Genomic DNA, 27,191 nt, shown 5'->3' on the forward strand with positions numbered 1-27,191 from the left:
AGCAAAATCAGGAGGTATCAACGTCGTGGGCCACATCACTCTGACCCCACAATACGGTTTCATTTTATACAACCAACACGAAAAACCACACCCGCAAGGCAACCCGCAATCGAAAGTAACAGCACGTGCTCCCCAAATGGGGGACCCCAGCCATCCACAGGAGTCTAAAGAGGGGAAGGGGAACGGATCGAGGACTGGGGGAACCCTGTGCCCGGGGCTGGGGAAAGGAGTCAGCTAAGGGGACGGGGCTGGTGAGGCAGCAGGCAGCAGTGGTGGCGCGCAGATACCCCCGCGGTAGGCGTTCCAGGGGCCCCATACTTTCACCCATGTCCCAGGCTTACCCCTCGCCACATACACCACCTTTTCTCGGAACATGCACCAATCCATGTGTTCTTTCCAGGCCGACACCGCCGGGGATTTCTATAGTTTTTAACTGAGGAAATGTGTTTGAAAGTGTCTGGTCTTCGCTAACCACGAGGAAGAATTGTAGTTTTCTCTTTTGGGCGTGAAGTGAGTGAACAGTGTTGCATTCCTGTAGCTGCTGTTTGCTATTGATGATCGTTCTTGTTCCTTTCAGGAGGATTGGAGAAAGAGAACACAAACTGAGTGGTTAGCTTTTATTTTTGGGTGTAAGAAAGTCTATCAGTTTCTAATTTCTTGTTTAGTTTGTCATTTCTTTTTTGATTTCTTTGGTTTCTTGTAACTTAACTGTTGAGTATATGAATACTTATTAGAAGCTGTTGAGCTTTCTTGGACTTGTGGTTTTTGCAAGAGGTTCTCTTTGAAAGGCACCTCTCACCATCAGTTGATAATTTGGTATGTTATTTATAAAAAAAGCTTTGTTTTTCGAACATGGATAGTAAAGAGTACATTTTAAATGGACTGTGCGTATGAGCTATTTGTAGAGCCTAGACTTCTGCAAGGCAACTACTGCTACTCAAAAGATTTATCACTCTTTCAAATAGACTGTTTAAAGAAACCTGCTAATGCTAGTTAGGCCGTTTAGAGTAAGAGGAAGCGTAACACCCTGGCTTCTTACAACTTACAAGGCTGCGGTGGATCTTAGACTGCTAAGGATGAAAAACTACTCCTTTGGTATTTGTTAAAGTTTTCACAGGAATTCGTGCGGTGCAAAGCAGAAGTAAGGGACTGCGTCTGTTTACTTTTCATTATAAAAGCTTGCGTGCTCAGCACAAAATCTTGCAGCTCCCAACAAGCCCCTGTGCAACCCTTAGTACATCAAGGGCTTGATGCATTCGAACTTTGGAATTTTGCAAGATCCATTGGGGACAGAGGAGTTGCAACGATCGAATAATGGTCAGAACGAGCCACCTGCTCCTGCAAGTGCCATTTTTTTGGTTCTCCTGGTTCAAGTTAGAGTATTCTTACTTCATTGACTGGAATGTTGTGATATCAGTATAGACTTTCTGCCTCGGGTATCACATTGATTAAATGTTCTATCCCCTCGATATAGAAGCTCAGCTTTAACTTGAGTCTATAACTCAAACAGAGGGTATTTAATGACCACTGTAGCCCCCTGTAGCGTTGACCTATGGTATTTTAGAACACTGGAAGATTGAGAGCCTCATGTAGAGAATCGTAATATCAGCTGGTTGTAAATAGTAAAATAAGCCCTGTGCCTTGAAAGTTCTATAGCTGTAATGGTTAGAACCCCAAATGCCACCATTTTGGATATCCACTATGCTGCGACACCTATGAAACGAGGTAGGTGGGCTGGCGCCAGGCCGTAAATTGTAGAAGTTTACAGTTTGGTGACAGGCCAGGTGAATACCCAGAGCCTTTGCCTCTTCTTGGCTTTGTAAGAGTCTGGGGCATCGCCCGACTGCTTTTCCAGCCATGGTCTGTTTTTACGTAAAAATTACAAAGTTGAGACCATATTGTGATAGCCTTTTAGCCTGCCCCAAGAGGCGATTTTCCTGGTCCCCTTTCTTGTGTTTGTCCAGTGCCTTCAACTTTAGTCTATCATGCTGAATTAAACTTTAGTTAGCTGCATAGATTGCAGCGTCAGGTTTTAATTATCTATCACTGATCTACTGAGAGCTTAGCCAGGTGGCAGAAAAAATGCTCTTGTGATATCTTCCTGTAACCCTTGGACAGCTTGGCATAGAGTTATAAAACTCTTTGTCTTGATATGTTATGTAGAACCAAGATTGAAATAGTATTTGTAAGTGGCCCAAAGGTGTTGCAGATAAGTTCTGATCTAAAAAGGAAGGGCACAGGCAGAGTTTAATTTTTGAAACAACTGTCTACTGTTGATGGCCGTTCCTTTCTTCATTTGAGGATATGCTGTAAAACGGAATTATATACTGAAAAGTTCAATTCCTGTTCTAATAAATATTAGATACAAAACGTTTCTGGCAAGTATTCACTTCCCAGTGTAAAAAGTCTTCTGTACACAAAACATAAACTATATTTTGGATACTTCTGTAGTGCTGAGACACCTAAAGGTCTTTTAGCTTTGAAAAGCTGCATGAATTCAAGCTGGGTGGTAGTACAAGTTGTTCATGTGAACGCTTTCTTAGATAGCCAGGCATTCAGGGCTCTTCTGAAAGTGATAGGTTCCGTTATCTCCCGTATGTGCTGCAAGAGGTTTTTCACTAAGTCTGGACCCCCGTCGAAGTTCATCGTCTGCTTAGAGTCTTACATGTGAACTGGGGAACAGTTAGGGGCATATCATCAAGCTGGTGATAAAAAATGATCGCCTAATTAGCAAGGTCACGCTAACGTGTGAAACCTTGCATTAGCGTCGGGATTCCTAACGCCCAGCTTTGCATCTCTAATGAGATGCAAAGTGGGCGTACCTGACCTGACATGACAGGAGAAATGTCGCTAAGCGACATTTCTCCTATCATCAAGGCCCACGCTATGAAGCATAGCGGCAGGAAAAGTAGCGATAACCCCTGTTATTGCTACTTTCCTTACGCCTGCTTCAGGACTGACTTAGCCATGGTATCCTATGTAAGGTGGATATCATGGCTAAGTTTGTGAGTCCCTATCAGCAAGCTAACGCCACACTTCGTGACATTATCGCTGGGTTTCCAGCGATAATCTCACGTTAGGCAGTTAGCGTTAGGATTTTTATCGTTTTTGAGATAAGCGTTGCTAATAGCACGTTATCTCAGCGATAATAATCCACGCTAGCCGGCGATAATTATCCTAGCGCTAAGTGCGCTTAGCGATAATTATCGCCGGTTGTTGCTGATATGCCCCTTAGTTTGTTTGGGGAAACTAATAAAAGATGTTGCCGTACATTTGATCTGTGGTGCAACTGTTCAAAATTTAAAGGTAGCTTGAATGCTACAACGTTTGTTTCCACGCTTGCAACCTTAGCAGGTCCCTTCTCGCTAGTGATCAGTGTCACTCTTTTGGCTGTTTGACAGATGCTAATCTGGACCAACTATTCGGAATAAAAATCATCTGTATGATCTTGTGGAACCTGCAGTTTTTTGAAGAATTTTCCAACTCTCCCTGTGGTACAGCATTGGGTCAGGAACAGGCAGGCTGAATTTGATTGGTTGCTAATTTAAAATATGCAAATTTATAAAGCAGTGTCTCACCAGGATCTATTGAGTAGGCTTTAATGTAAATAAAGGCGTATGCGTGTGCATCTGTGGAATATTATCTTGTGGAGTAAAAAATATGTTTATATTTATATGTTTTTATTTCCGTTGATGATGCCGAACCTTGTCTTACTGTAAGTAGGAAGGGTTTCCACCCTTTCTGTCTGTGTGAGCTATAAAGAATTTTGTTAAGACTATACTTTCAGGGATCATTTCTATAGTTTTTAACTGAGGAAATGTGTTTGAAAGTGTCTGGTCTTCGCTAACCACGAGGAAGAATTGTAGTTTTCTCTTTTGGGCGTGAAGTGAGTGAACAGTGTTGCATTCCTGTAGCTGCTGTTTGCTATTGATGATCGTTCCTGTTCCTTTCAGGAGGATTGGAGAAAGAGAACACAAACTGAGTGGTTAGCTTTTATTTTTGGGTGTAAGAAAGTCTATCAGTTTCTAATTTCTTGTTTAGTTTGTCATTTCTTTTTTGATTTCTTTGGTTTCTTGTAACTTAACTGTTGAGTATATGAATACTTATTAGAAGCTGTTGAGCTTTCTTGGACTTGTGGTTTTTGCAAGAGGTTCTCTTTGAAAGGCACCTCTCACCATCAGTTGATAATTTGGTATGTTATTTATAAAAAAAGCTTTGTTTTTCGAACATGGATAGTAAAGAGTACATTTTAAATGGACTGTGCGTATGAGCTATTTGTAGAGCCTAGACTTCTGCAAGGCAACTACTGCTACTCAAAAGATTTATCACTCTTTCAAATAGACTGTTTAAAGAAACCTGCTAATGCTAGTTAGGCCGTTTAGAGTAAGAGGAAGCGTAACACCCTGGCTTCTTACAACTTACAAGGCTGCGGTGGATCTTAGACTGCTAAGGATGAAAAACTACTCCTTTGGTATTTGTTAAAGTTTTCACAGGAATTCGTGCGGTGCAAAGCAGAAGTAAGGGACTGCGTCTGTTTACTTTTCATTATAAAAGCTTGCGTGCTCAGCACAAAATCTTGCAGCTCCCAACAAGCCCCTGTGCAACCCTTAGTACATCAAGGGCTTGATGCATTCGAACTTTGGAATTTTGCAAGATCCATTGGGGACAGAGGAGTTGCAACGATCGAATAATGGTCAGAACGAGCCACCTGCTCCTGCAAGTGCCATTTTTTTGGTTCTCCTGGTTCAAGTTAGAGTATTCTTACTTCATTGACTGGAATGTTGTTATATCAGTATAGACTTTCTGCCTCGGGTATCACATTGATTAAATGTTCTATCCCCTCGATATAGAAGCTCAGCTTTAACTTGAGTCTATAACTCAAACAGAGGGTATTTAATGACCATTGTAGCCCCCTGTAGCGTTGACCTATGGTATTTTAGAACACTGGAAGATTGAGAGCCTCATGTAGAGAATCGTAATATCAGCTGGTTGTAAATAGTAAAATAAGCCCTGTGCCTTGAAAGTTCTATAGCTGTAATGGTTAGAACCCCAAATGCCACCATTTTGGATATCCACTATGCTGCGACACCTATGAAACGAGGTAGGTGGGCTGGCGCCAGGCCGTAAATTGTAGAAGTTTACAGTTTGGTGACAGGCCAGGTGAATACCCAGAGCCTTTGCCTCTTCTTGGCTTTGTAAGAGTCTGGGGCATCGCCCGACTGCTTTTCCAGCCATGGTCTGTTTTTACGTAAAAATTACAAAGTTGAGACCATATTGTGATAGCCTTTTAGCCTGCCCCAAGAGGCGATTTTCCTGGTCCCCTTTCTTGTGTTTGTCCAGTGCCTTCAACTTTAGTCTATCATGCTGAATTAAACTTTAGTTAGCTGCATAGATTGCAGCGTCAGGTTTTAATTATCTATCACTGATCTGCTGAGAGCTTAGCCAGGTGGCAGAAAAAATGCTCTTGTGATATCTTCCTGTAACCCTTGGACAGCTTGGCATAGAGTTATAAAACTCTTTGTCTTGATATGTTATGTAGAATCAAGATTGAAATAGTATTTGTAAGTGGCCCAAAGGTGTTGCAGATAAGTTCTGATCTAAAAAGGAAGGGCACAGGCAGAGTTTAATTTTTGAAACAACTGTCTACTGTTGATGGCCGTTCCTTTCTTCATTTGAGGATATGCTGTAAAACGGAATTATATACTGAAAAGTTCAATTCCTGTTCTAATAAATATTAGATACAAAACGTTTCTGGCAAGTATTCACTTCCCAGTGTAAAAAGTCTTCTGTACACAAAACATAAACTATATTTTGGATACTTCTGTAGTGCTGAGACACCTAAAGGTCTTTTAGCTTTGAAAAGCTGCATGAATTCAAGCTGGGTGGTAGTACAAGTTGTTCATGTGAACGCTTTCTTAGATAGCCAGGCATTCAGGGCTCTTCTGAAAGTGATAGGTTCCGTTATCTCCCGTATGTGCTGCAAGAGGTTTTTCACTAAGTCTGGACCCCCGTCGAAGTTCATCGTCTGCTTAGAGTCTTACATGTGAACTGGGGAACAGTTAGGGGCATATCATCAAGCTGGTGATAAAAAATGATCGCCTAATTAGCAAGGTCACGCTAACGCGTGAAACCTTGCATTAGCGTCGGGATTCCTAACGCCCAGCTTTGCATCTCTAATGAGATGCAAAGTGGGCGTACCTGACCTGACATGACAGGAGAAATGTCGCTAAGCGACATTTCTCCTATCATCAAGGCCCACGCTATGAAGCATAGCGGCAGGAAAAGTAGCGATAACCCCTGTTATTGCTACTTTCCTTACGCCTGCTTCAGGACTGACTTAGCCATGGTATCCTATGTAAGGTGGATATCATGGCTAAGTTTGTGAGTCCCTATCAGCAAGCTAACGCCACACTTCGTGACATTATCGCTGGGTTTCCAGCGATAATCTCACGTTAGGCAGTTAGCGTTAGGATTTTTATCGTTTTTGAGATAAGCGTTGCTAATAGCACGTTATCTCAGCGATAATAATCCACGCTAGCCGGCGATAATTATCCTAGCGCTAAGTGCGCTTAGCGATAATTATCGCCGGTTGTTGCTGATATGCTCCTTAGTTTGTTTGGGGAAACTAATAAAAGATGTTGCCGTACATTTGATCTGTGGTGCAACTGTTCAAAATTTAAAGGTAGCTTTAATGCTACAACGTTTGTTTCCACGCTTGCAACCTTAGCAGGTCCCTTCTCGCTTGTGATCAGTGTCACTCTTTTGGCTGTTTGACAGATGCTAATCTGGACCAACTATTCGGATTAAAAATCATCTGTATGATCTTGTGGAACCTGCAGTTTTTTGAAGAATTTTCCAACTCTCCCTGTGGTACAGCGTTGGGTCAGGAACAGGCAGGCTGAATTTGATTGGTTGCTGATTTAAAATATGCAAATTTATAAAGCAGTGTCTCACCAGGATCTATTGAGTAGGCTTTAATGTAAATAAAGGCGTATGCGTGTGCATCTGTGGAATATTATCTTGTGGAGTAAAACATATGTTTATATTTATATGTTTTTATTTCCGTTGATGATGCCGAACCTTGTCTTACTGTAAGTAGGAAGGGTTTCCACCCTTTCTGTCTGTGTGAGCTATAAAGAATTTTGTTAAGACTATACTTTCAGGGATCATTTCTATAGTTTTTAACTGAGGAAATGTGTTTGAAAGTGTCTGGTTTTCGCTAACCACGAGGAAGAATTGTAGTTTTCTCTTTTGGGCGTGAAGTGAGTGAACAGTGTTGCATTCATGTAGCTGCTGTTTGCTATTGATGATCGTTCCTGTTCCTTTCAGGAGGATTGGAGAAAGAGAACACAAACTGAGTGGTTAGCTTTTATTTTTGGGTGTTAGAAAGTCTATCAGTTTCTAATTTCTTGTTTAGTTTGTCATTTCTGTTTTGATTTCTTTGGTTTCTTGTAAATTAACTGTTGAGTATATGAATACTTATTAGAAGCTGTTGAGCTTTCTTGGACTTGTGGTTTTTGCAAGAGGTTCTCTTTGAAAGGCACCTCTCACCATCAGTTGATAATTTGGTATGTTATTTATAAAGAAAGCTTTGTTTTTCGAACATGGATAGTTAAGAGTACATTTTAAATGGATTGTGCGTATGAGCCATTTGTAGAGCCTAGACTTCTGCAAGGCAACTACTGCTACTCAAACGATTTATCACTCTTTCGAATAGACTGTTTAAAGAAACCTGCTAATGCTAGTTAGGCCGTTTAGAGTAAGAGGAAGCGTAACACCCTGGCTTCTTACAACTTACAAGGCTGCGGTGGATCTTAGACTGCTAAGGATGAAAAATTACTCCTTTGGTATTTGTTAAAGTTTTCACAGGAATTCGTGCGGTGCAAAGCAGAAGTAAGGGACTGCGTCTGTTTACTTTTCATTATAAAAGCTTGCGTGCTCAGCACAAAATCTTGCAGCTCCCAACAAGCTCCTGTGCAACCCTTAGTACATCAAGGGCTTGATGCATTCGAACTTTGGAATTTTGCAAGATCCATTGGGGACAGAGGAGTTGCAACGATCGAATAATGGTCAGAACGAGCCACCTGCTCCAGCAAGTGCCATTTTTTTGGTTCTCCTGGTTCAAGTTAGAGTATTCTTACTTCATTGACTGCAATGTTGTGATATCAGTATAGACTTTCTGCCTCGGGTATCACATTGATTAAATGTTCTATCCCCTCGATATAGAAGCTCAGCTTTAACTTGAGTCTATAACTCAAACAGATGGTATTTAATGACCATTGTAGCCCCCTGTAGCGTTGTCCTATGGTATTTTAGAACACTGGAAGATTGAGAGCCTCATGTAGAGAATCGGAATATCAGCTGGTTGTAAATAGTAAAATAAGCCCTGTGCCTTGAAAGTTCTATAGCTGTAATGGTTAGAACCCCAAATGCCACCATTTTGGATATCCACTATGCTGCGACACCTATGAAACGAGGTAGGTGGGCTGGCGCCAGGCCGTAAATTGTAGAAGTTTACAGTTTGGTGACAGGCCAGGTGAATACCCAGAGCCTTTGCCTCTTCTTGGCTTTGTAAGAGTCTGGGGCATCGCCCGACTGCTTTTCCAGCCATGGTCTGTTTTTACGTAAAAATTACAAAGTTGAGACCATATTGTGATAGCCTTTTAGCCTGCCCCAAGAGGCGATTTTCCTGGTCCCCTTTCTTGTGTTTGTCCAGTGCCTTCAACTTTAGTCTATCATGCTGAATTAAACTTTAGTTAGCTGCATAGATTGCAGCGTCAGGTTTTAATTATCTATCACTGATCTGCTGAGAGCTTAGCCAGGTGGCAGAAAAAATGCTCTTGTGATATCTTCCTGTAACCCTTGGACAGCTTGGCATAGAGTTATAAAACTCTTTGTCTTGATATGTTATGTAGAATCAAGATTGAAATAGTATTTGTAAGTGGCCCAAAGGTGTTGCAGATAAGTTCTGATCTAAAAAGGAAGGGCACAGGCAGAGTTTAATTTTTGAAACAACTGTCTACTGTTGATGGCCGTTCCTTTCTTCATTTGAGGATATGCTGTAAAACGGAACTATATACTGAAAAGTTCAATTCCTGTTCTAATAAATATTAGATACAAAACGTTTCTGGCAAGTATTCACTTCCCAGTGTAAAAAGTCTTCTGTACACAAAACATAAACTATATTTTGGATACTTCTGTAGTGCTGAGACACCTAAAGGTCTTTTAGCTTTGAAAAGCTGCATGAATTCAAGCTGGGTGGTAGTACAAGTTGTTCATGTGAACGCTTTCTTAGATAGCCAGGCATTCAGGGCTCTTCTGAAAGTGATAGGTTCCGTTATCTCCCGTATGTGCTGCAAGAGGTTTTTCACTAAGTCTGGACCCCCGTCGAAGTTCATCGTCTGCTTAGAGTCTTACATGTGAACTGGGGAACAGTTAGGGGCATATCATCAAGCTGGTGATAAAAAATGATCGCCTAATTAGCAAGGTCACGCTAACGCGTGAAACCTTGCATTAGCGTCGGGATTCCTAACGCCCAGCTTTGCATCTCTAATGAGATGCAAAGTGGGCGTACCTGACCTGACATGACAGGAGAAATGTCGCTAAGCGACATTTCTCCTATCATCAAGGCCCACGCTATGAAGCATAGCGGCAGGAAAAGTAGCGATAACCCCTTTTATTGCTACTTTCCTTATGCCTGCTTCAGGACTGACTTAGCCATGGTATCCTATGTAAGGTGGATATCATGGCTAAGTTTGTGAGTCCCTATCAGCAAGCTAACGCCACACTTCGTGACATTATCGCTGGGTTTCCAGCGATAATCTCACGTTAGGCAGTTAGCGTTAGGATTTTTATCGTTTTTGAGATAAGCGTTGCTAATAGCACGTTATCTCAGCGATAATAATCCACGCTAGCCGGCGATAATTATCCTAGCGCTAAGTGCGCTTAGCGATAATTATCGCCGGTTGTTGCTGATATGCTCCTTAGTTTGTTTGGGGAAACTAATAAAAGATGTTGCCGTACATTTGATCTGTGGTGCAACTGTTCAAAATTTAAAGGTAGCTTGAATGCTACAACGTTTGTTTCCACGCTTGCAACCTTAGCAGGTCCCTTCTCGCTAGTGATCAGTGTCACTCTTTTGGCTGTTTGACAGATGCTAATCTGGACCAACTATTCGGATTAAAAATCATCTGTATGATCTTGTGGAACCTGCAGTTTTTTGAAGAATTTTCCAACTCTCCCTGTGGTACAGCGTTGGGTCAGGAACAGGCAGGCTGAATTTGATTGGTTGCTGATTTAAAATATGCAAATTTATAAAGCAGTGTCTCACCAGGATCTATTGAGTAGGCTTTAATGTAAATAAAGGCGTATGCGTGTGCATCTGTGGAATATTATCTTGTGGAGTAAAAAATATGTTTATATTTATATGTTTTTATTTCCGTTGATGATGCCGAACCTTGTCTTACTGTAAGTAGGAAGGGTTTCCACCCTTTCTGTCTGTGTGAGCTATAAAGAATTTTGTTAAGACTATACTTTATGGGATCATTTCTATAGTTTTTTTTTTTGTTTTTTTGTTTTTTTTTTTTGTTTGAAACCGTTTATTGCAATCTCAAGAATATACAAGTATGGGCCTACAACCTTCCGGCCGGCCGCTAGAATGACAGGAGCATATGACATACATTCAAAAACACTTGGCGTTGCAGAGAAGCAAAATCAGGAGGTATCAACGTCGTGGGCCACATCACTCTGACCCCACAATACGGTTTCATTTTATACAACCAACACGAAAAACCACACCCGCAAGGCAACCCGCAATCGAAAGTAACAGCACGTGCTCCCCAAATGGGGGACCCCAGCCATCCACAGGAGTCTAAAGAGGGGAAGGGGAACGGATCGAGGACTGGGGGAACCCTGTGCCCGGGGCTGGGGAAAGGAGTCAGCTAAGGGGACGGGGCTGGTGAGGCAGCAGGCAGCAGTGGTGGCGCGCAGATACCCCCGCGGTAGGCGTTCCAGGGGCCCCATACTTTCACCCATGTCCCAGGCTTACCCCTCGCCACATACACCACCTTTTCTCGGAACATGCACCAATCCATGTGTTCTTTCCAGGCCGACACCGCCGGGGATTTCTATAGTTTTTAACTGAGGAAATGTGTTTGAAAGTGTCTGGTCTTCGCTAACCACGAGGAAGAATTGTAGTTTTCTCTTTTGGGCGTGAAGTGAGTGAACAGTGTTGCATTCCTGTAGCTGCTGTTTGCTATTGATGATCGTTCCTGTTCCTTTCAGGAGGATTGGAGAAAGAGAACACAAACTGAGTGGTTAGCTTTTATTTTTGGGTGTAAGAAAGTCTATCAGTTTCTAATTTCTTGTTTAGTTTGTCATTTCTTTTTTGATTTCTTTGGTTTCTTGTAACTTAACTGTTGAGTATATGAATACTTATGAGAAGCTGTTGAGCTTTCTTGGACTTGTGGTTTTTGCAAGAGGTTCTCTTTGAAAGGCACCTCTCACCATCAGTTGATAATTTGGTATGTTATTTATAAAAAAAGCTTTGTTTTTCGAACATGGATAGTAAAGAGTACATTTTAAATGGACTGTGCGTATGAGCTATTTGTAGAGCCTAGACTTCTGCAAGGCAACTACTGCTACTCAAAAGATTTATCACTCTTTCAAATAGACTGTTTAAAGAAACCTGCTAATGCTAGTTAGGCCGTTTAGAGTAAGAGGAAGCGTAACACCCTGGCTTCTTATAACTTACAAGGCTGCGGTGGATCTTAGACTGCTAAGGATGAAAAACTACTCCTTTGGTATTTGTTAAAGTTTTCACAGGAATTCGTGCGGTGCAAAGCAGAAGTAAGGGACTGCGTCTGTTTACTTTTCATTATAAAAGCTTGCGTGCTCAGCACAAAATCTTGCAGCTCCCAACAAGCCCCTGTGCAACCCTTAGTACATCAAGGGCTTGATGCATTCGAACTTTGGAATTTTGCAAGATCCATTGGGGACAGAGGAGTTGCAACGATCGAATAATGGTCAGAACGAGCCACCTGCTCCTGCAAGTGCCATTTTTTTGGTTCTCCTGGTTCAAGTTAGAGTATTCTTACTTCATTGACTGGAATGTTGTGATATCAGTATAGACTTTCTGCCTCGGGTATCACATTGATTAAATGTTCTATCCCCTCGATATAGAAGCTCAGCTTTAACTTGAGTCTATAACTCAAACAGAGGGTATTTAATGACCACTGTAGCCCCCTGTAGCGTTGACCTATGGTATTTTAGAACACTGGAAGATTGAGAGCCTCATGTAGAGAATCGTAATATCAGCTGGTTGTAAATAGTAAAATAAGCCCTGTGCCTTGAAAGTTCTATAGCTGTAATGGTTAGAACCCCAAATGCCACCATTTTGGATATCCACTATGCTGCGACACCTATGAAACGAGGTAGGTGGGCTGGCGCCAGGCCGTAAATTGTAGAAGTTTACAGTTTGGTGACAGGCCAGGTGAATACCCAGAGCCTTTGCCTCTTCTTGGCTTTGTAAGAGTCTGGGGCATCGCCCGACTGCTTTTCCAGCCATGGTCTGTTTTTACGTAAAAATTACAAAGTTGAGACCATATTGTGATAGCCTTTTAGCCTGCCCCAAGAGGCGATTTTCCTGGTCCCCTTTCTTGTGTTTGTCCAGTGCCTTCAACTTTAGTCTATCATGCTGAATTAAACTTTAGTTAGCTGCATAGATTGCAGCGTCAGGTTTTAATTATCTATCACTGATCTACTGAGAGCTTAGCCAGGTGGCAGAAAAAATGCTCTTGTGATATCTTCCTGTAACCCTTGGACAGCTTGGCATAGAGTTATAAAACTCTTTGTCTTGATATGTTATGTAGAACCAAGATTGAAATAGTATTTGTAAGTGGCCCAAAGGTGTTGCAGATAAGTTCTGATCTAAAAAGGAAGGGCACAGGCAGAGTTTAATTTTTGAAACAACTGTCTACTGTTGATGGCCGTTCCTTTCTTCATTTGAGGATATGCTGTAAAACGGAATTATATACTGAAAAGTTCAATTCCTGTTCTAATAAATATTAGATACAAAACGTTTCTGGCAAGTATTCACTTCCCAGTGTAAAAAGTCTTCTGTACACAAAACATAAACTATATTTTGGATACTTCTGTAGTGCTGAGACACCTAAAGGTCTTTTAGCTTTGAAAAGCTGCATGAATTCAAGCTGGGTGGTAGTACAAGTTGTTCATGTGAACGCTTTCTTAGATAGCCAGGCATTCAGGGCTCTTCTGAAAGTGATAGGTTCCGTTATCTCCCGTATGTGCTGCAAGAGGTTTTTCACTAAGTCTGGACCCCCGTCGAAGTTCATCGTCTGCTTAGAGTCTTACATGTGAACTGGGGAACAGTTAGGGGCATATCATCAAGCTGGTGATAAAAAATGATCGCCTAATTAGCAAGGTCACGCTAACGTGTGAAACCTTGCATTAGCGTCGGGATTCCTAACGCCCAGCTTTGCATCTCTAATGAGATGCAAAGTGGGCGTACCTGACCTGACATGACAGGAGAAATGTCGCTAAGCGACATTTCTCCTATCATCAAGGCCCACGCTATGAAGCATAGCGGCAGGAAAAGTAGCGATAACCCCTGTTATTGCTACTTTCCTTACGCCTGCTTCAGGACTGACTTAGCCATGGTATCCTATGTAAGGTGGATATCATGGCTAAGTTTGTGAGTCCCTATCAGCAAGCTAACGCCACACTTCGTGACATTATCGCTGGGTTTCCAGCGATAATCTCACGTTAGGCAGTTAGCGTTAGGATTTTTATCGTTTTTGAGATAAGCGTTGCTAATAGCACGTTATCTCAGCGATAATAATCCACGCTAGCCGGCGATAATTATCCTAGCGCTAAGTGCGCTTAGCGATAATTATCGCCGGTTGTTGCTGATATGCCCCTTAGTTTGTTTGGGGAAACTAATAAAAGATGTTGCCGTACATTTGATCTGTGGTGCAACTGTTCAAAATTTAAAGGTAGCTTGAATGCTACAACGTTTGTTTCCACGCTTGCAACCTTAGCAGGTCCCTTCTCGCTAGTGATCAGTGTCACTCTTTTGGCTGTTTGACAGATGCTAATCTGGACCAACTATTCGGAATAAAAATCATCTGTATGATCTTGTGGAACCTGCAGTTTTTTGAAGAATTTTCCAACTCTCCCTGTGGTACAGCATTGGGTCAGGAACAGGCAGGCTGAATTTGATTGGTTGCTAATTTAAAATATGCAAATTTATAAAGCAGTGTCTCACCAGGATCTATTGAGTAGGCTTTAATGTAAATAAAGGCGTATGCGTGTGCATCTGTGGAATATTATCTTGTGGAGTAAAAAATATGTTTATATTTATATGTTTTTATTTCCGTTGATGATGCCGAACCTTGTCTTACTGTAAGTAGGAAGGGTTTCCACCCTTTCTGTCTGTGTGAGCTATAAAGAATTTTGTTAAGACTATACTTTCAGGGATCATTTCTATAGTTTTTAACTGAGGAAATGTGTTTGAAAGTGTCTGGTCTTCGCTAACCACGAGGAAGAATTGTAGTTTTCTCTTTTGGGCGTGAAGTGAGTGAACAGTGTTGCATTCCTGTAGCTGCTGTTTGCTATTGATGATCGTTCCTGTTCCTTTCAGGAGGATTGGAGAAAGAGAACACAAACTGAGTGGTTAGCTTTTATTTTTGGGTGTAAGAAAGTCTATCAGTTTCTAATTTCTTGTTTAGTTTGTCATTTCTTTTTTGATTTCTTTGGTTTCTTGTAACTTAACTGTTGAGTATATGAATACTTATTAGAAGCTGTTGAGCTTTCTTGGACTTGTGGTTTTTGCAAGAGGTTCTCTTTGAAAGGCACCTCTCACCATCAGTTGATAATTTGGTATGTTATTTATAAAAAAAGCTTTGTTTTTCGAACATGGATAGTAAAGAGTACATTTTAAATGGACTGTGCGTATGAGCTATTTGTAGAGCCTAGACTTCTGCAAGGCAACTACTGCTACTCAAAAGATTTATCACTCTTTCAAATAGACTGTTTAAAGAAACCTGCTAATGCTAGTTAGGCCGTTTAGAGTAAGAGGAAGCGTAACACCCTGGCTTCTTACAACTTACAAGGCTGCGGTGGATCTTAGACTGCTAAGGATGAAAAACTACTCCTTTGGTATTTGTTAAAGTTTTCACAGGAATTCGTGCGGTGCAAAGCAGAAGTAAGGGACTGCGTCTGTTTACTTTTCATTATAAAAGCTTGCGTGCTCAGCACAAAATCTTGCAGCTCCCAACAAGCCCCTGTGCAACCCTTAGTACATCAAGGGCTTGATGCATTCGAACTTTGGAATTTTGCAAGATCCATTGGGGACAGAGGAGTTGCAACGATCGAATAATGGTCAGAACGAGCCACCTGCTCCTGCAAGTGCCATTTTTTTGGTTCTCCTGGTTCAAGTTAGAGTATTCTTACTTCATTGACTGGAATGTTGTTATATCAGTATAGACTTTCTGCCTCGGGTATCACATTGATTAAATGTTCTATCCCCTCGATATAGAAGCTCAGCTTTAACTTGAGTCTATAACTCAAACAGAGGGTATTTAATGACCATTGTAGCCCCCTGTAGCGTTGACCTATGGTATTTTAGAACACTGGAAGATTGAGAGCCTCATGTAGAGAATCGTAATATCAGCTGGTTGTAAATAGTAAAATAAGCCCTGTGCCTTGAAAGTTCTATAGCTGTAATGGTTAGAACCCCAAATGCCACCATTTTGGATATCCACTATGCTGCGACACCTATGAAACGAGGTAGGTGGGCTGGCGCCAGGCCGTAAATTGTAGAAGTTTACAGTTTGGTGACAGGCCAGGTGAATACCCAGAGCCTTTGCCTCTTCTTGGCTTTGTAAGAGTCTGGGGCATCGCCCGACTGCTTTTCCAGCCATGGTCTGTTTTTACGTAAAAATTACAAAGTTGAGACCATATTGTGATAGCCTTTTAGCCTGCCCCAAGAGGCGATTTTCCTGGTCCCCTTTCTTGTGTTTGTCCAGTGCCTTCAACTTTAGTCTATCATGCTGAATTAAACTTTAGTTAGCTGCATAGATTGCAGCGTCAGGTTTTAATTATCTATCACTGATCTGCTGAGAGCTTAGCCAGGTGGCAGAAAAAATGCTCTTGTGATATCTTCCTGTAACCCTTGGACAGCTTGGCATAGAGTTATAAAACTCTTTGTCTTGATATGTTATGTAGAATCAAGATTGAAATAGTATTTGTAAGTGGCCCAAAGGTGTTGCAGATAAGTTCTGATCTAAAAAGGAAGGGCACAGGCAGAGTTTAATTTTTGAAACAACTGTCTACTGTTGATGGCCGTTCCTTTCTTCATTTGAGGATATGCTGTAAAACGGAATTATATACTGAAAAGTTCAATTCCTGTTCTAATAAATATTAGATACAAAACGTTTCTGGCAAGTATTCACTTCCCAGTGTAAAAAGTCTTCTGTACACAAAACATAAACTATATTTTGGATACTTCTGTAGTGCTGAGACACCTAAAGGTCTTTTAGCTTTGAAAAGCTGCATGAATTCAAGCTGGGTGGTAGTACAAGTTGTTCATGTGAACGCTTTCTTAGATAGCCAGGCATTCAGGGCTCTTCTGAAAGTGATAGGTTCCGTTATCTCCCGTATGTGCTGCAAGAGGTTTTTCACTAAGTCTGGACCCCCGTCGAAGTTCATCGTCTGCTTAGAGTCTTACATGTGAACTGGGGAACAGTTAGGGGCATATCATCAAGCTGGTGATAAAAAATGATCGCCTAATTAGCAAGGTCACGCTAACGCGTGAAACCTTGCATTAGCGTCGGGATTCCTAACGCCCAGCTTTGCATCTCTAATGAGATGCAAAGTGGGCGTACCTGACCTGACATGACAGGAGAAATGTCGCTAAGCGACATTTCTCCTATCATCAAGGCCCACGCTATGAAGCATAGCGGCAGGAAAAGTAGCGATAACCCCTGTTATTGCTACTTTCCTTACGCCTGCTTCAGGACTGACTTAGCCATGGTATCCTATGTAAGGTGGATATCATGGCTAAGTTTGTGAGTCCCTATCAGCAAGCTAACGCCACACTTCGTGACATTATCGCTGGGTTTCCAGCGATAATCTCACGTTAGGCAGTTAGCGTTAGGATTTTTATCGTTTTTGAGATAAGCGTTGCTAATAGCACGTTATCTCAGCGATAATAATCCACGCTAGCCGGCGATAATTATCCTAGCGCTAAGTGCGCTTAGCGATAATTATCGCCGGTTGTTGCTGATATGCTCCTTAGTTTGTTTGGGGAAACTAATAAAAGATGTTGCCGTACATTTGATCTGTGGTGCAACTGTTCAAAATTTAAAGGTAGCTTTAATGCTACAACGTTTGTTTCCACGCTTGCAACCTTAGCAGGTCCCTTCTCGCTTGTGATCAGTGTCACTCTTTTGGCTGTTTGACAGATGCTAATCTGGACCAACTATTCGGATTAAAAATCATCTGTATGATCTTGTGGAACCTGCAGTTTTTTGAAGAATTTTCCAACTCTCCCTGTGGTACAGCGTTGGGTCAGGAACAGGCAGGCTGAATTTGATTGGTTGCTGATTTAAAATATGCAAATTTATAAAGCAGTGTCTCACCAGGATCTATTGAGTAGGCTTTAATGTAAATAAAGGCGTATGCGTGTGCATCTGTGGAATATTATCTTGTGGAGTAAAACATATGTTTATATTTATATGTTTTTATTTCCGTTGATGATGCCGAACCTTGTCTTACTGTAAGTAGGAAGGGTTTCCACCCTTTCTGTCTGTGTGAGCTATAAAGAATTTTGTTAAGACTATACTTTCAGGGATCATTTCTATAGTTTTTAACTGAGGAAATGTGTTTGAAAGTGTCTGGTTTTCGCTAACCACGAGGAAGAATTGTAGTTTTCTCTTTTGGGCGTGAAGTGAGTGAACAGTGTTGCATTCATGTAGCTGCTGTTTGCTATTGATGATCGTTCCTGTTCCTTTCAGGAGGATTGGAGAAAGAGAACACAAACTGAGTGGTTAGCTTTTATTTTTGGGTGTTAGAAAGTCTATCAGTTTCTAATTTCTTGTTTAGTTTGTCATTTCTGTTTTGATTTCTTTGGTTTCTTGTAAATTAACTGTTGAGTATATGAATACTTATTAGAAGCTGTTGAGCTTTCTTGGACTTGTGGTTTTTGCAAGAGGTTCTCTTTGAAAGGCACCTCTCACCATCAGTTGATAATTTGGTATGTTATTTATAAAGAAAGCTTTGTTTTTCGAACATGGATAGTTAAGAGTACATTTTAAATGGATTGTGCGTATGAGCCATTTGTAGAGCCTAGACTTCTGCAAGGCAACTACTGCTACTCAAACGATTTATCACTCTTTCGAATAGACTGTTTAAAGAAACCTGCTAATGCTAGTTAGGCCGTTTAGAGTAAGAGGAAGCGTAACACCCTGGCTTCTTACAACTTACAAGGCTGCGGTGGATCTTAGACTGCTAAGGATGAAAAATTACTCCTTTGGTATTTGTTAAAGTTTTCACAGGAATTCGTGCGGTGCAAAGCAGAAGTAAGGGACTGCGTCTGTTTACTTTTCATTATAAAAGCTTGCGTGCTCAGCACAAAATCTTGCAGCTCCCAACAAGCTCCTGTGCAACCCTTAGTACATCAAGGGCTTGATGCATTCGAACTTTGGAATTTTGCAAGATCCATTGGGGACAGAGGAGTTGCAACGATCGAATAATGGTCAGAACGAGCCACCTGCTCCAGCAAGTGCCATTTTTTTGGTTCTCCTGGTTCAAGTTAGAGTATTCTTACTTCATTGACTGCAATGTTGTGATATCAGTATAGACTTTCTGCCTCGGGTATCACATTGATTAAATGTTCTATCCCCTCGATATAGAAGCTCAGCTTTAACTTGAGTCTATAACTCAAACAGATGGTATTTAATGACCATTGTAGCCCCCTGTAGCGTTGTCCTATGGTATTTTAGAACACTGGAAGATTGAGAGCCTCATGTAGAGAATCGGAATATCAGCTGGTTGTAAATAGTAAAATAAGCCCTGTGCCTTGAAAGTTCTATAGCTGTAATGGTTAGAACCCCAAATGCCACCATTTTGGATATCCACTATGCTGCGACACCTATGAAACGAGGTAGGTGGGCTGGCGCCAGGCCGTAAATTGTAGAAGTTTACAGTTTGGTGACAGGCCAGGTGAATACCCAGAGCCTTTGCCTCTTCTTGGCTTTGTAAGAGTCTGGGGCATCGCCCGACTGCTTTTCCAGCCATGGTCTGTTTTTACGTAAAAATTACAAAGTTGAGACCATATTGTGATAGCCTTTTAGCCTGCCCCAAGAGGCGATTTTCCTGGTCCCCTTTCTTGTGTTTGTCCAGTGCCTTCAACTTTAGTCTATCATGCTGAATTAAACTTTAGTTAGCTGCATAGATTGCAGCGTCAGGTTTTAATTATCTATCACTGATCTGCTGAGAGCTTAGCCAGGTGGCAGAAAAAATGCTCTTGTGATATCTTCCTGTAACCCTTGGACAGCTTGGCATAGAGTTATAAAACTCTTTGTCTTGATATGTTATGTAGAATCAAGATTGAAATAGTATTTGTAAGTGGCCCAAAGGTGTTGCAGATAAGTTCTGATCTAAAAAGGAAGGGCACAGGCAGAGTTTAATTTTTGAAACAACTGTCTACTGTTGATGGCCGTTCCTTTCTTCATTTGAGGATATGCTGTAAAACGGAACTATATACTGAAAAGTTCAATTCCTGTTCTAATAAATATTAGATACAAAACGTTTCTGGCAAGTATTCACTTCCCAGTGTAAAAAGTCTTCTGTACACAAAACATAAACTATATTTTGGATACTTCTGTAGTGCTGAGACACCTAAAGGTCTTTTAGCTTTGAAAAGCTGCATGAATTCAAGCTGGGTGGTAGTACAAGTTGTTCATGTGAACGCTTTCTTAGATAGCCAGGCATTCAGGGCTCTTCTGAAAGTGATAGGTTCCGTTATCTCCCGTATGTGCTGCAAGAGGTTTTTCACTAAGTCTGGACCCCCGTCGAAGTTCATCGTCTGCTTAGAGTCTTACATGTGAACTGGGGAACAGTTAGGGGCATATCATCAAGCTGGTGATAAAAAATGATCGCCTAATTAGCAAGGTCACGCTAACGCGTGAAACCTTGCATTAGCGTCGGGATTCCTAACGCCCAGCTTTGCATCTCTAATGAGATGCAAAGTGGGCGTACCTGACCTGACATGACAGGAGAAATGTCGCTAAGCGACATTTCTCCTATCATCAAGGCCCACGCTATGAAGCATAGCGGCAGGAAAAGTAGCGATAACCCCTTTTATTGCTACTTTCCTTATGCCTGCTTCAGGACTGACTTAGCCATGGTATCCTATGTAAGGTGGATATCATGGCTAAGTTTGTGAGTCCCTATCAGCAAGCTAACGCCACACTTCGTGACATTATCGCTGGGTTTCCAGCGATAATCTCACGTTAGGCAGTTAGCGTTAGGATTTTTATCGTTTTTGAGATAAGCGTTGCTAATAGCACGTTATCTCAGCGATAATAATCCACGCTAGCCGGCGATAATTATCCTAGCGCTAAGTGCGCTTAGCGATAATTATCGCCGGTTGTTGCTGATATGCTCCTTAGTTTGTTTGGGGAAACTAATAAAAGATGTTGCCGTACATTTGATCTGTGGTGCAACTGTTCAAAATTTAAAGGTAGCTTGAATGCTACAACGTTTGTTTCCACGCTTGCAACCTTAGCAGGTCCCTTCTCGCTAGTGATCAGTGTCACTCTTTTGGCTGTTTGACAGATGCTAATCTGGACCAACTATTCGGATTAAAAATCATCTGTATGATCTTGTGGAACCTGCAGTTTTTTGAAGAATTTTCCAACTCTCCCTGTGGTACAGCGTTGGGTCAGGAACAGGCAGGCTGAATTTGATTGGTTGCTGATTTAAAATATGCAAATTTATAAAGCAGTGTCTCACCAGGATCTATTGAGTAGGCTTTAATGTAAATAAAGGCGTATGCGTGTGCATCTGTGGAATATTATCTTGTGGAGTAAAAAATATGTTTATATTTATATGTTTTTATTTCCGTTGATGATGCCGAACCTTGTCTTACTGTAAGTAGGAAGGGTTTCCACCCTTTCTGTCTGTGTGAGCTATAAAGAATTTTGTTAAGACTATACTTTATGGGATCATTTCTATAGTTTTTTTTTTTGTTTTTTTGTTTTTTTTTTTTGTTTGAAACCGTTTATTGCAATCTCAAGAATATACAAGTATGGGCCTACAACCTTCCGGCCGGCCGCTAGAATGACAGGAGCATATGACATACATTCAAAAACACTTGGCGTTGCAGAGAAGCAAAATCAGGAGGTATCAACGTCGTGGGCCACATCACTCTGACCCCACAATACGGTTTCATTTTATACAACCAACACGAAAAACCACACCCGCAAGGCAACCCGCAATCGAAAGTAACAGCACGTGCTCCCCAAATGGGGGACCCCAGCCATCCACAGGAGTCTAAAGAGGGGAAGGGGAACGGATCGAGGACTGGGGGAACCCTGTGCCCGGGGCTGGGGAAAGGAGTCAGCTAAGGGGACGGGGCTGGTGAGGCAGCAGGCAGCAGTGGTGGCGCGCAGATACCCCCGCGGTAGGCGTTCCAGGGGCCCCATACTTTCACCCATGTCCCAGGCTTACCCCTCGCCACATACACCACCTTTTCTCGGAACATGCACCAATCCATGTGTTCTTTCCAGGCCGACACCGCCGGGGATTTCTATAGTTTTTAACTGAGGAAATGTGTTTGAAAGTGTCTGGTCTTCGCTAACCACGAGGAAGAATTGTAGTTTTCTCTTTTGGGCGTGAAGTGAGTGAACAGTGTTGCATTCCTGTAGCTGCTGTTTGCTATTGATGATCGTTCCTGTTCCTTTCAGGAGGATTGGAGAAAGAGAACACAAACTGAGTGGTTAGCTTTTATTTTTGGGTGTAAGAAAGTCTATCAGTTTCTAATTTCTTGTTTAGTTTGTCATTTCTTTTTTGATTTCTTTGGTTTCTTGTAACTTAACTGTTGAGTATATGAATACTTATGAGAAGCTGTTGAGCTTTCTTGGACTTGTGGTTTTTGCAAGAGGTTCTCTTTGAAAGGCACCTCTCACCATCAGTTGATAATTTGGTATGTTATTTATAAAAAAAGCTTTGTTTTTCGAACATGGATAGTAAAGAGTACATTTTAAATGGACTGTGCGTATGAGCTATTTGTAGAGCCTAGACTTCTGCAAGGCAACTACTGCTACTCAAAAGATTTATCACTCTTTCAAATAGACTGTTTAAAGAAACCTGCTAATGCTAGTTAGGCCGTTTAGAGTAAGAGGAAGCGTAACACCCTGGCTTCTTATAACTTACAAGGCTGCGGTGGATCTTAGACTGCTAAGGATGAAAAACTACTCCTTTGGTATTTGTTAAAGTTTTCACAGGAATTCGTGCGGTGCAAAGCAGAAGTAAGGGACTGCGTCTGTTTACTTTTCATTATAAAAGCTTGCGTGCTCAGCACAAAATCTTGCAGCTCCCAACAAGCCCCTGTGCAACCCTTAGTACATCAAGGGCTTGATGCATTCGAACTTTGGAATTTTGCAAGATCCATTGGGGACAGAGGAGTTGCAACGATCGAATAATGGTCAGAACGAGCCACCTGCTCCTGCAAGTGCCATTTTTTTGGTTCTCCTGGTTCAAGTTAGAGTATTCTTACTTCATTGACTGGAATGTTGTGATATCAGTATAGACTTTCTGCCTCGGGTATCACATTGATTAAATGTTCTATCCCCTCGATATAGAAGCTCAGCTTTAACTTGAGTCTATAACTCAAACAGAGGGTATTTAATGACCATTGTAGCCCCCTGTAGCGTTGACCTATGGTATTTTAGAACACTGGAAGATTGAGAGCCTCATGTAGAGAATCGGAATATCAGCTGGTTGTAAATAGTAAAATAAGCCCTGTGCCTTGAAAGTTCTATAGCTGTAATGGTTAGAACCCCAAATGCCACCATTTTGGATATCCACTATGCTGCGACACCTATGAAACGAGGTAGGTGGGCTGGCGCCAGGCCGTAAATTGTAGAAGTTTACAGTTTGGTGACAGGCCAGGTGAATACCCAGAGCCTTTGCCTCTTCTTGGCTTTGTAAGAGTCTGGGGCATCGCCCGACTGCTTTTCCAGCCATGGTCTGTTTTTACGTAAAAATTACAAAGTTGAGACCATATTGTGATAGCCTTTTAGCCTGCCCCAAGAGGCGATTTTCCTGGTCCCCTTTCTTGTGTTTGTCCAGTGCCTTCAACTTTAGTCTATCATGCTGAATTAAACTTTAGTTAGCTGCATAGATTGCAGCGTCAGGTTTTAATTATCTATCACTGATCTGCTGAGAGCTTAGCCAGGTGGCAGAAAAAATGCTCTTGTGATATCTTCCTGTAACCCTTGGACAGCTTGGCATAGAGTTATAAAACTCTTTGTCTTGATATGTTATGTAGAACCAAGATTGAAATAGTATTTGTAAGTGGCCCAAAGGTGTTGCAGATAAGTTCTGATCTAAAAAGGAAGGGCACAGGCAGAGTTTAATTTTTGAAACAACTGTCTACTGCTGATGGCCGTTCCTTTCTTCATTTGAGGATATGCTGTAAAACGGAATTATATACTGAAAAGTTCAATTCCTGTTCTAATAAATATTAGATACAAAACGTTTCTGGCAAGTATTCACTTCCCAGTGTAAAAAGTCTTCTGTACACAAAACATAAACTATATTTTGGATACTTCTGTAGTGCTGAGACACCTAAAGGTCTTTTAGCTTTGAAAAGCTGCATGAATTCAAGCTGGGTGGTAGTACAAGTTGTTCATGTGAACGCTTTCTTAGATAGCCAGGCATTCAGGGCTCTTCTGAAAGTGATAGGTTCCGTTATCTCCCGTATGTGCTGCAAGAGGTTTTTCGCTAAGTCTGGACCCCCGTCGAAGTTCATCGTCTGCTTAGAGTCTTACATGTGAACTGGGGAACAGTTAGGGGCATATCATCAAGCTGGTGATAAAAAATGATCGCCTAATTAGCAAGGTCACGCTAACGCGTGAAACCTTGCATTAGCGTCGGGATTCCTAACGCCCAGCTTTGCATCTCTAATGAGATGCAAAGTGGGCGTACCTGACCTGACATGACAGGAGAAATGTCGCTAAGCGACATTTCTCCTATCATCAAGGCCCACGCTATGAAGCATAGCGGCAGGAAAAGTAGCGATAACCCCTGTTATTGCTACTTTCCTTACGCCTGCTTCAGGACTGACTTAGCCATGGTATCCTATGTAAGGTGGATATCATGGCTAAGTTTGTGAGTCCCTATCAGCAAGCTAACGCCACACTTCGTGACATTATCGCTGGGTTTCCAGCGATAATCTCACGTTAGGCAGTTAGCGTTAGGATTTTTATCGTTTTTGAGATAAGCGTTGCTAATAGCACGTTATCTCAGCGATAATAATCCACGCTAGCCGGCGATAATTATCCTAGCGCTAAGTGCGCTTAGCGATAATTATCGCCGGTTGTTGCTGATATGCTCCTTAGTTTGTTTGGGGAAACTAATAAAAGATGTTGCCGTACATTTGATCTGTGGTGCAACTGTTCAAAATTTAAAGGTAGCTTTAATGCTACAACGTTTGTTTCCACGCTTGCAACCTTAGCAGGTCCCTTCTCGCTAGTGATCAGTGTCACTCTTTTGGCTGTTTGACAGATGCTAATCTGGACCAACTATTCGGATTAAAAATCATCTGTATGATCTTGTGGAACCTGCAGTTTTTTGAAGAATTTTCCAACTCTCCCTGTGGTACAGCGTTGGGTCAGGAACAGGCAGGCTGAATTTGATTGGTTGCTGATTTAAAATATGCAAATTTATAAAGCAGTGTCTCACCAGGATCTATTGAGTAGGCTTTAATGTAAATAAAGGCGTATGCGTGTGCATCTGTGGAATATTATCTTGTGGAGTAAAAAATATGTTTATATTTATATGTTTTTATTTCCGTTGATGATGCCGAACCTTGTCTTACTGTAAGTAGGAAGGGTTTCCACCCTTTCTGTCTGTGTGAGCTATAAAGAATTTTGTTAAGACTATACTTTCAGGGATCTTTTCTATAGTTTTTAACTGAGGAAATGTGTTTGAAAGTGTCTGGTTTTCGCTAACCACGAGGAAGAATTGTAGTTTTCTCTTTTGGGCGTGAAGTGAGTGAACAGTGTTGCATTCATGTAGCTGCTGTTTGCTATTGATGATCGTTCCTGTTCCTTTCAGGAGGATTGGAGAAAGAGAACACAAACTGAGTGGTTAGCTTTTATTTTTGGGTGTTAGAAAGTCTATCAGTTTCTAATTTCTTGTTTAGTTTGTCATTTCTGTTTTGATTTCTTTGGTTTCTTGTAATTTAACTGTTGAGTATATGAATACTTATTAGAAGCTGTTGAGCTTTCTTGGACTTGTGGTTTTTGCAAGAGGTTCTCTTTGAAAGGCACCTCTCACCATCAGTTGATAATTTGGTATGTTATTTATAAAAAAAGCTTTGTTTTTCGAACATGGATAGTAAAGAGTACATTTTAAATGGATTGTGCGTATGAGCCATTTGTAGAGCCTAGACTTCTGCAAGGCAACTACTGCTACTCAAACGATTTATCACTCTTTCGAATAGACTGTTTAAAGAAACCTGCTAATGCTAGTTAGGCCGTTTAGAGTAAGAGGAAGCGTAACACCCTGGCTTCTTACAACTTACAAGGCTGCGGTGGATCTTAGACTGCTAAGGATGAAAAATTACTCCTTTGGTATTTGTTAAAGTTTTCACAGGAATTCGTGCGGTGCAAAGCAGAAGTAAGGGACTGCGTCTGTTTACTTTTCATTATAAAAGCTTGCGTGCTCAGCACAAAATCTTGCAGCTCCCAACAAGCCCCTGTGCAACCCTTAGTACATCAAGGGCTTGATGCATTCGAACTTTGGAATTTTGCAAGATCCATTGGGGACAGAGGAGTTGCAACGATCGAATAATGGTCAGAACGAGCTACCTGCTCCAGCAAGTGCCATTTTTTTGGTTCTCCTGGTTCAAGTTAGATTATTCTTACTTCATTGACGGGAATGTTGTGATATCAGTATAGACTTTCTGCCTCGGGTATCACATTGATTAAATGTTCTATCCCCTCGATATAGAAGCTCAGCTTTAACTTGAGTCTATAACTCAAACAGAGGGTATTTAATGACCATTGTAGCCCCCTGTAGCGTTGTCCTATGGTATTTTAGAACACTGGAAGATTGAGAGCCTCATGTAGAGAATCGGAATATCAGCTGGTTGTAAATAGTAACATAAGCCCTGTGCCTTGAAAGTTCTATAGCTGTAATGGCTAGAACCCCAAATGCCACCATTTTGGATATCCACTATGCTGCGACACCTATGAAACGAGGTAGGTGGGCTGGCGCCAGGCCGTAAATTGTAGAAGTTTACAGTTTGGTGACAGGCCAGGTGAATACCCAGAGCCTTTGCCTCTTCTTGGCTTTGTAAGAGTCTGGGGCATCGCCCGACTGCTTTTCCAGCCATGGTCTGTTTTTACGTAAAAATTACAAAGTTGAGACCATATTGTGATAGCCTTTTAGCCTGCCCCAAGAGGCGATTTTCCTGGTCCCCTTTCTTGTGTTTGTCCAGTGCCTTCAACTTTAGTCTATCATGCTGAATTAAACTTTAGTTAGCTGCATAGATTGCAGCGTCAGGTTTTAATTATCTATCACTGATCTGCTGAGAGCTTAGCCAGGTGGCAGAAAAAATGCTCTTGTGATATCTTCCTGTCACCCTTGGACAGCTTGGCATAGAGTTATAAAACTCTTTGTCTTGATATGTTATGTAGAATCAAGATTGAAATAGTATTTGTAAGTGGCCCAAAGGTGTTGCAGATAAGTTCTGATCTAAAAAGGAAGGGCACAGGCAGAGTTTAATTTTTGAAACAACTGTCTACTGTTGATGGCCGTTCCTTTCTTCATTTGAGGATATGCTGTAAAACGGAATTATATACTGAAAAGTTCAATTCCTGTTCTAATAAATATTAGATACAAAACGTTTCTGGCAAGTATTCACTTCCCAGTGTAAA

General features: G+C 41.5%; 8 non-coding genes across 8 annotated transcripts; all 8 read left to right on the forward strand.

The window, feature by feature from the left end:
* The first annotated feature begins 398 nt into the window (after positions 1 to 398).
* Positions 399 to 611, forward strand: LOC146858687 (small nucleolar RNA U3). Its single transcript, XR_014980260.1, has one exon. It is a non-coding gene; the product is annotated as a small nucleolar RNA U3 (small nucleolar RNA).
* A 3,160-nt stretch (positions 612 to 3,771) lies between these two features.
* On the forward strand, positions 3,772 to 3,987 carry LOC146858688 (small nucleolar RNA U3). Its single transcript, XR_014980529.1, has one exon. It is a non-coding gene; the product is annotated as a small nucleolar RNA U3 (small nucleolar RNA).
* A 3,160-nt stretch (positions 3,988 to 7,147) lies between these two features.
* LOC146858689 (small nucleolar RNA U3) lies at positions 7,148 to 7,363 on the forward strand. The gene has a single exon (XR_014980620.1). It is a non-coding gene; the product is annotated as a small nucleolar RNA U3 (small nucleolar RNA).
* A 3,741-nt stretch (positions 7,364 to 11,104) lies between these two features.
* LOC146858690 (small nucleolar RNA U3) lies at positions 11,105 to 11,317 on the forward strand. The gene has a single exon (XR_014980264.1). It is a non-coding gene; the product is annotated as a small nucleolar RNA U3 (small nucleolar RNA).
* A 3,160-nt stretch (positions 11,318 to 14,477) lies between these two features.
* Positions 14,478 to 14,693, forward strand: LOC146858691 (small nucleolar RNA U3). The gene has a single exon (XR_014980530.1). It is a non-coding gene; the product is annotated as a small nucleolar RNA U3 (small nucleolar RNA).
* A 3,160-nt stretch (positions 14,694 to 17,853) lies between these two features.
* On the forward strand, positions 17,854 to 18,069 carry LOC146858692 (small nucleolar RNA U3). The gene has a single exon (XR_014980621.1). It is a non-coding gene; the product is annotated as a small nucleolar RNA U3 (small nucleolar RNA).
* A 3,741-nt stretch (positions 18,070 to 21,810) lies between these two features.
* LOC146858693 (small nucleolar RNA U3) lies at positions 21,811 to 22,023 on the forward strand. Its single transcript, XR_014980265.1, has one exon. It is a non-coding gene; the product is annotated as a small nucleolar RNA U3 (small nucleolar RNA).
* A 3,160-nt stretch (positions 22,024 to 25,183) lies between these two features.
* LOC146858694 (small nucleolar RNA U3) lies at positions 25,184 to 25,399 on the forward strand. The gene has a single exon (XR_014980193.1). It is a non-coding gene; the product is annotated as a small nucleolar RNA U3 (small nucleolar RNA).
* The last annotated feature ends 1,792 nt before the right edge of the window (positions 25,400 to 27,191 follow it).

Source organism: Triturus cristatus, chromosome 3_2 (genome assembly GCF_964204655.1).
Source record: "Triturus cristatus chromosome 3_2, aTriCri1.1, whole genome shotgun sequence".
In the NCBI taxonomy this organism is placed as follows: domain Eukaryota; kingdom Metazoa; phylum Chordata; class Amphibia; order Caudata; family Salamandridae; genus Triturus; species Triturus cristatus.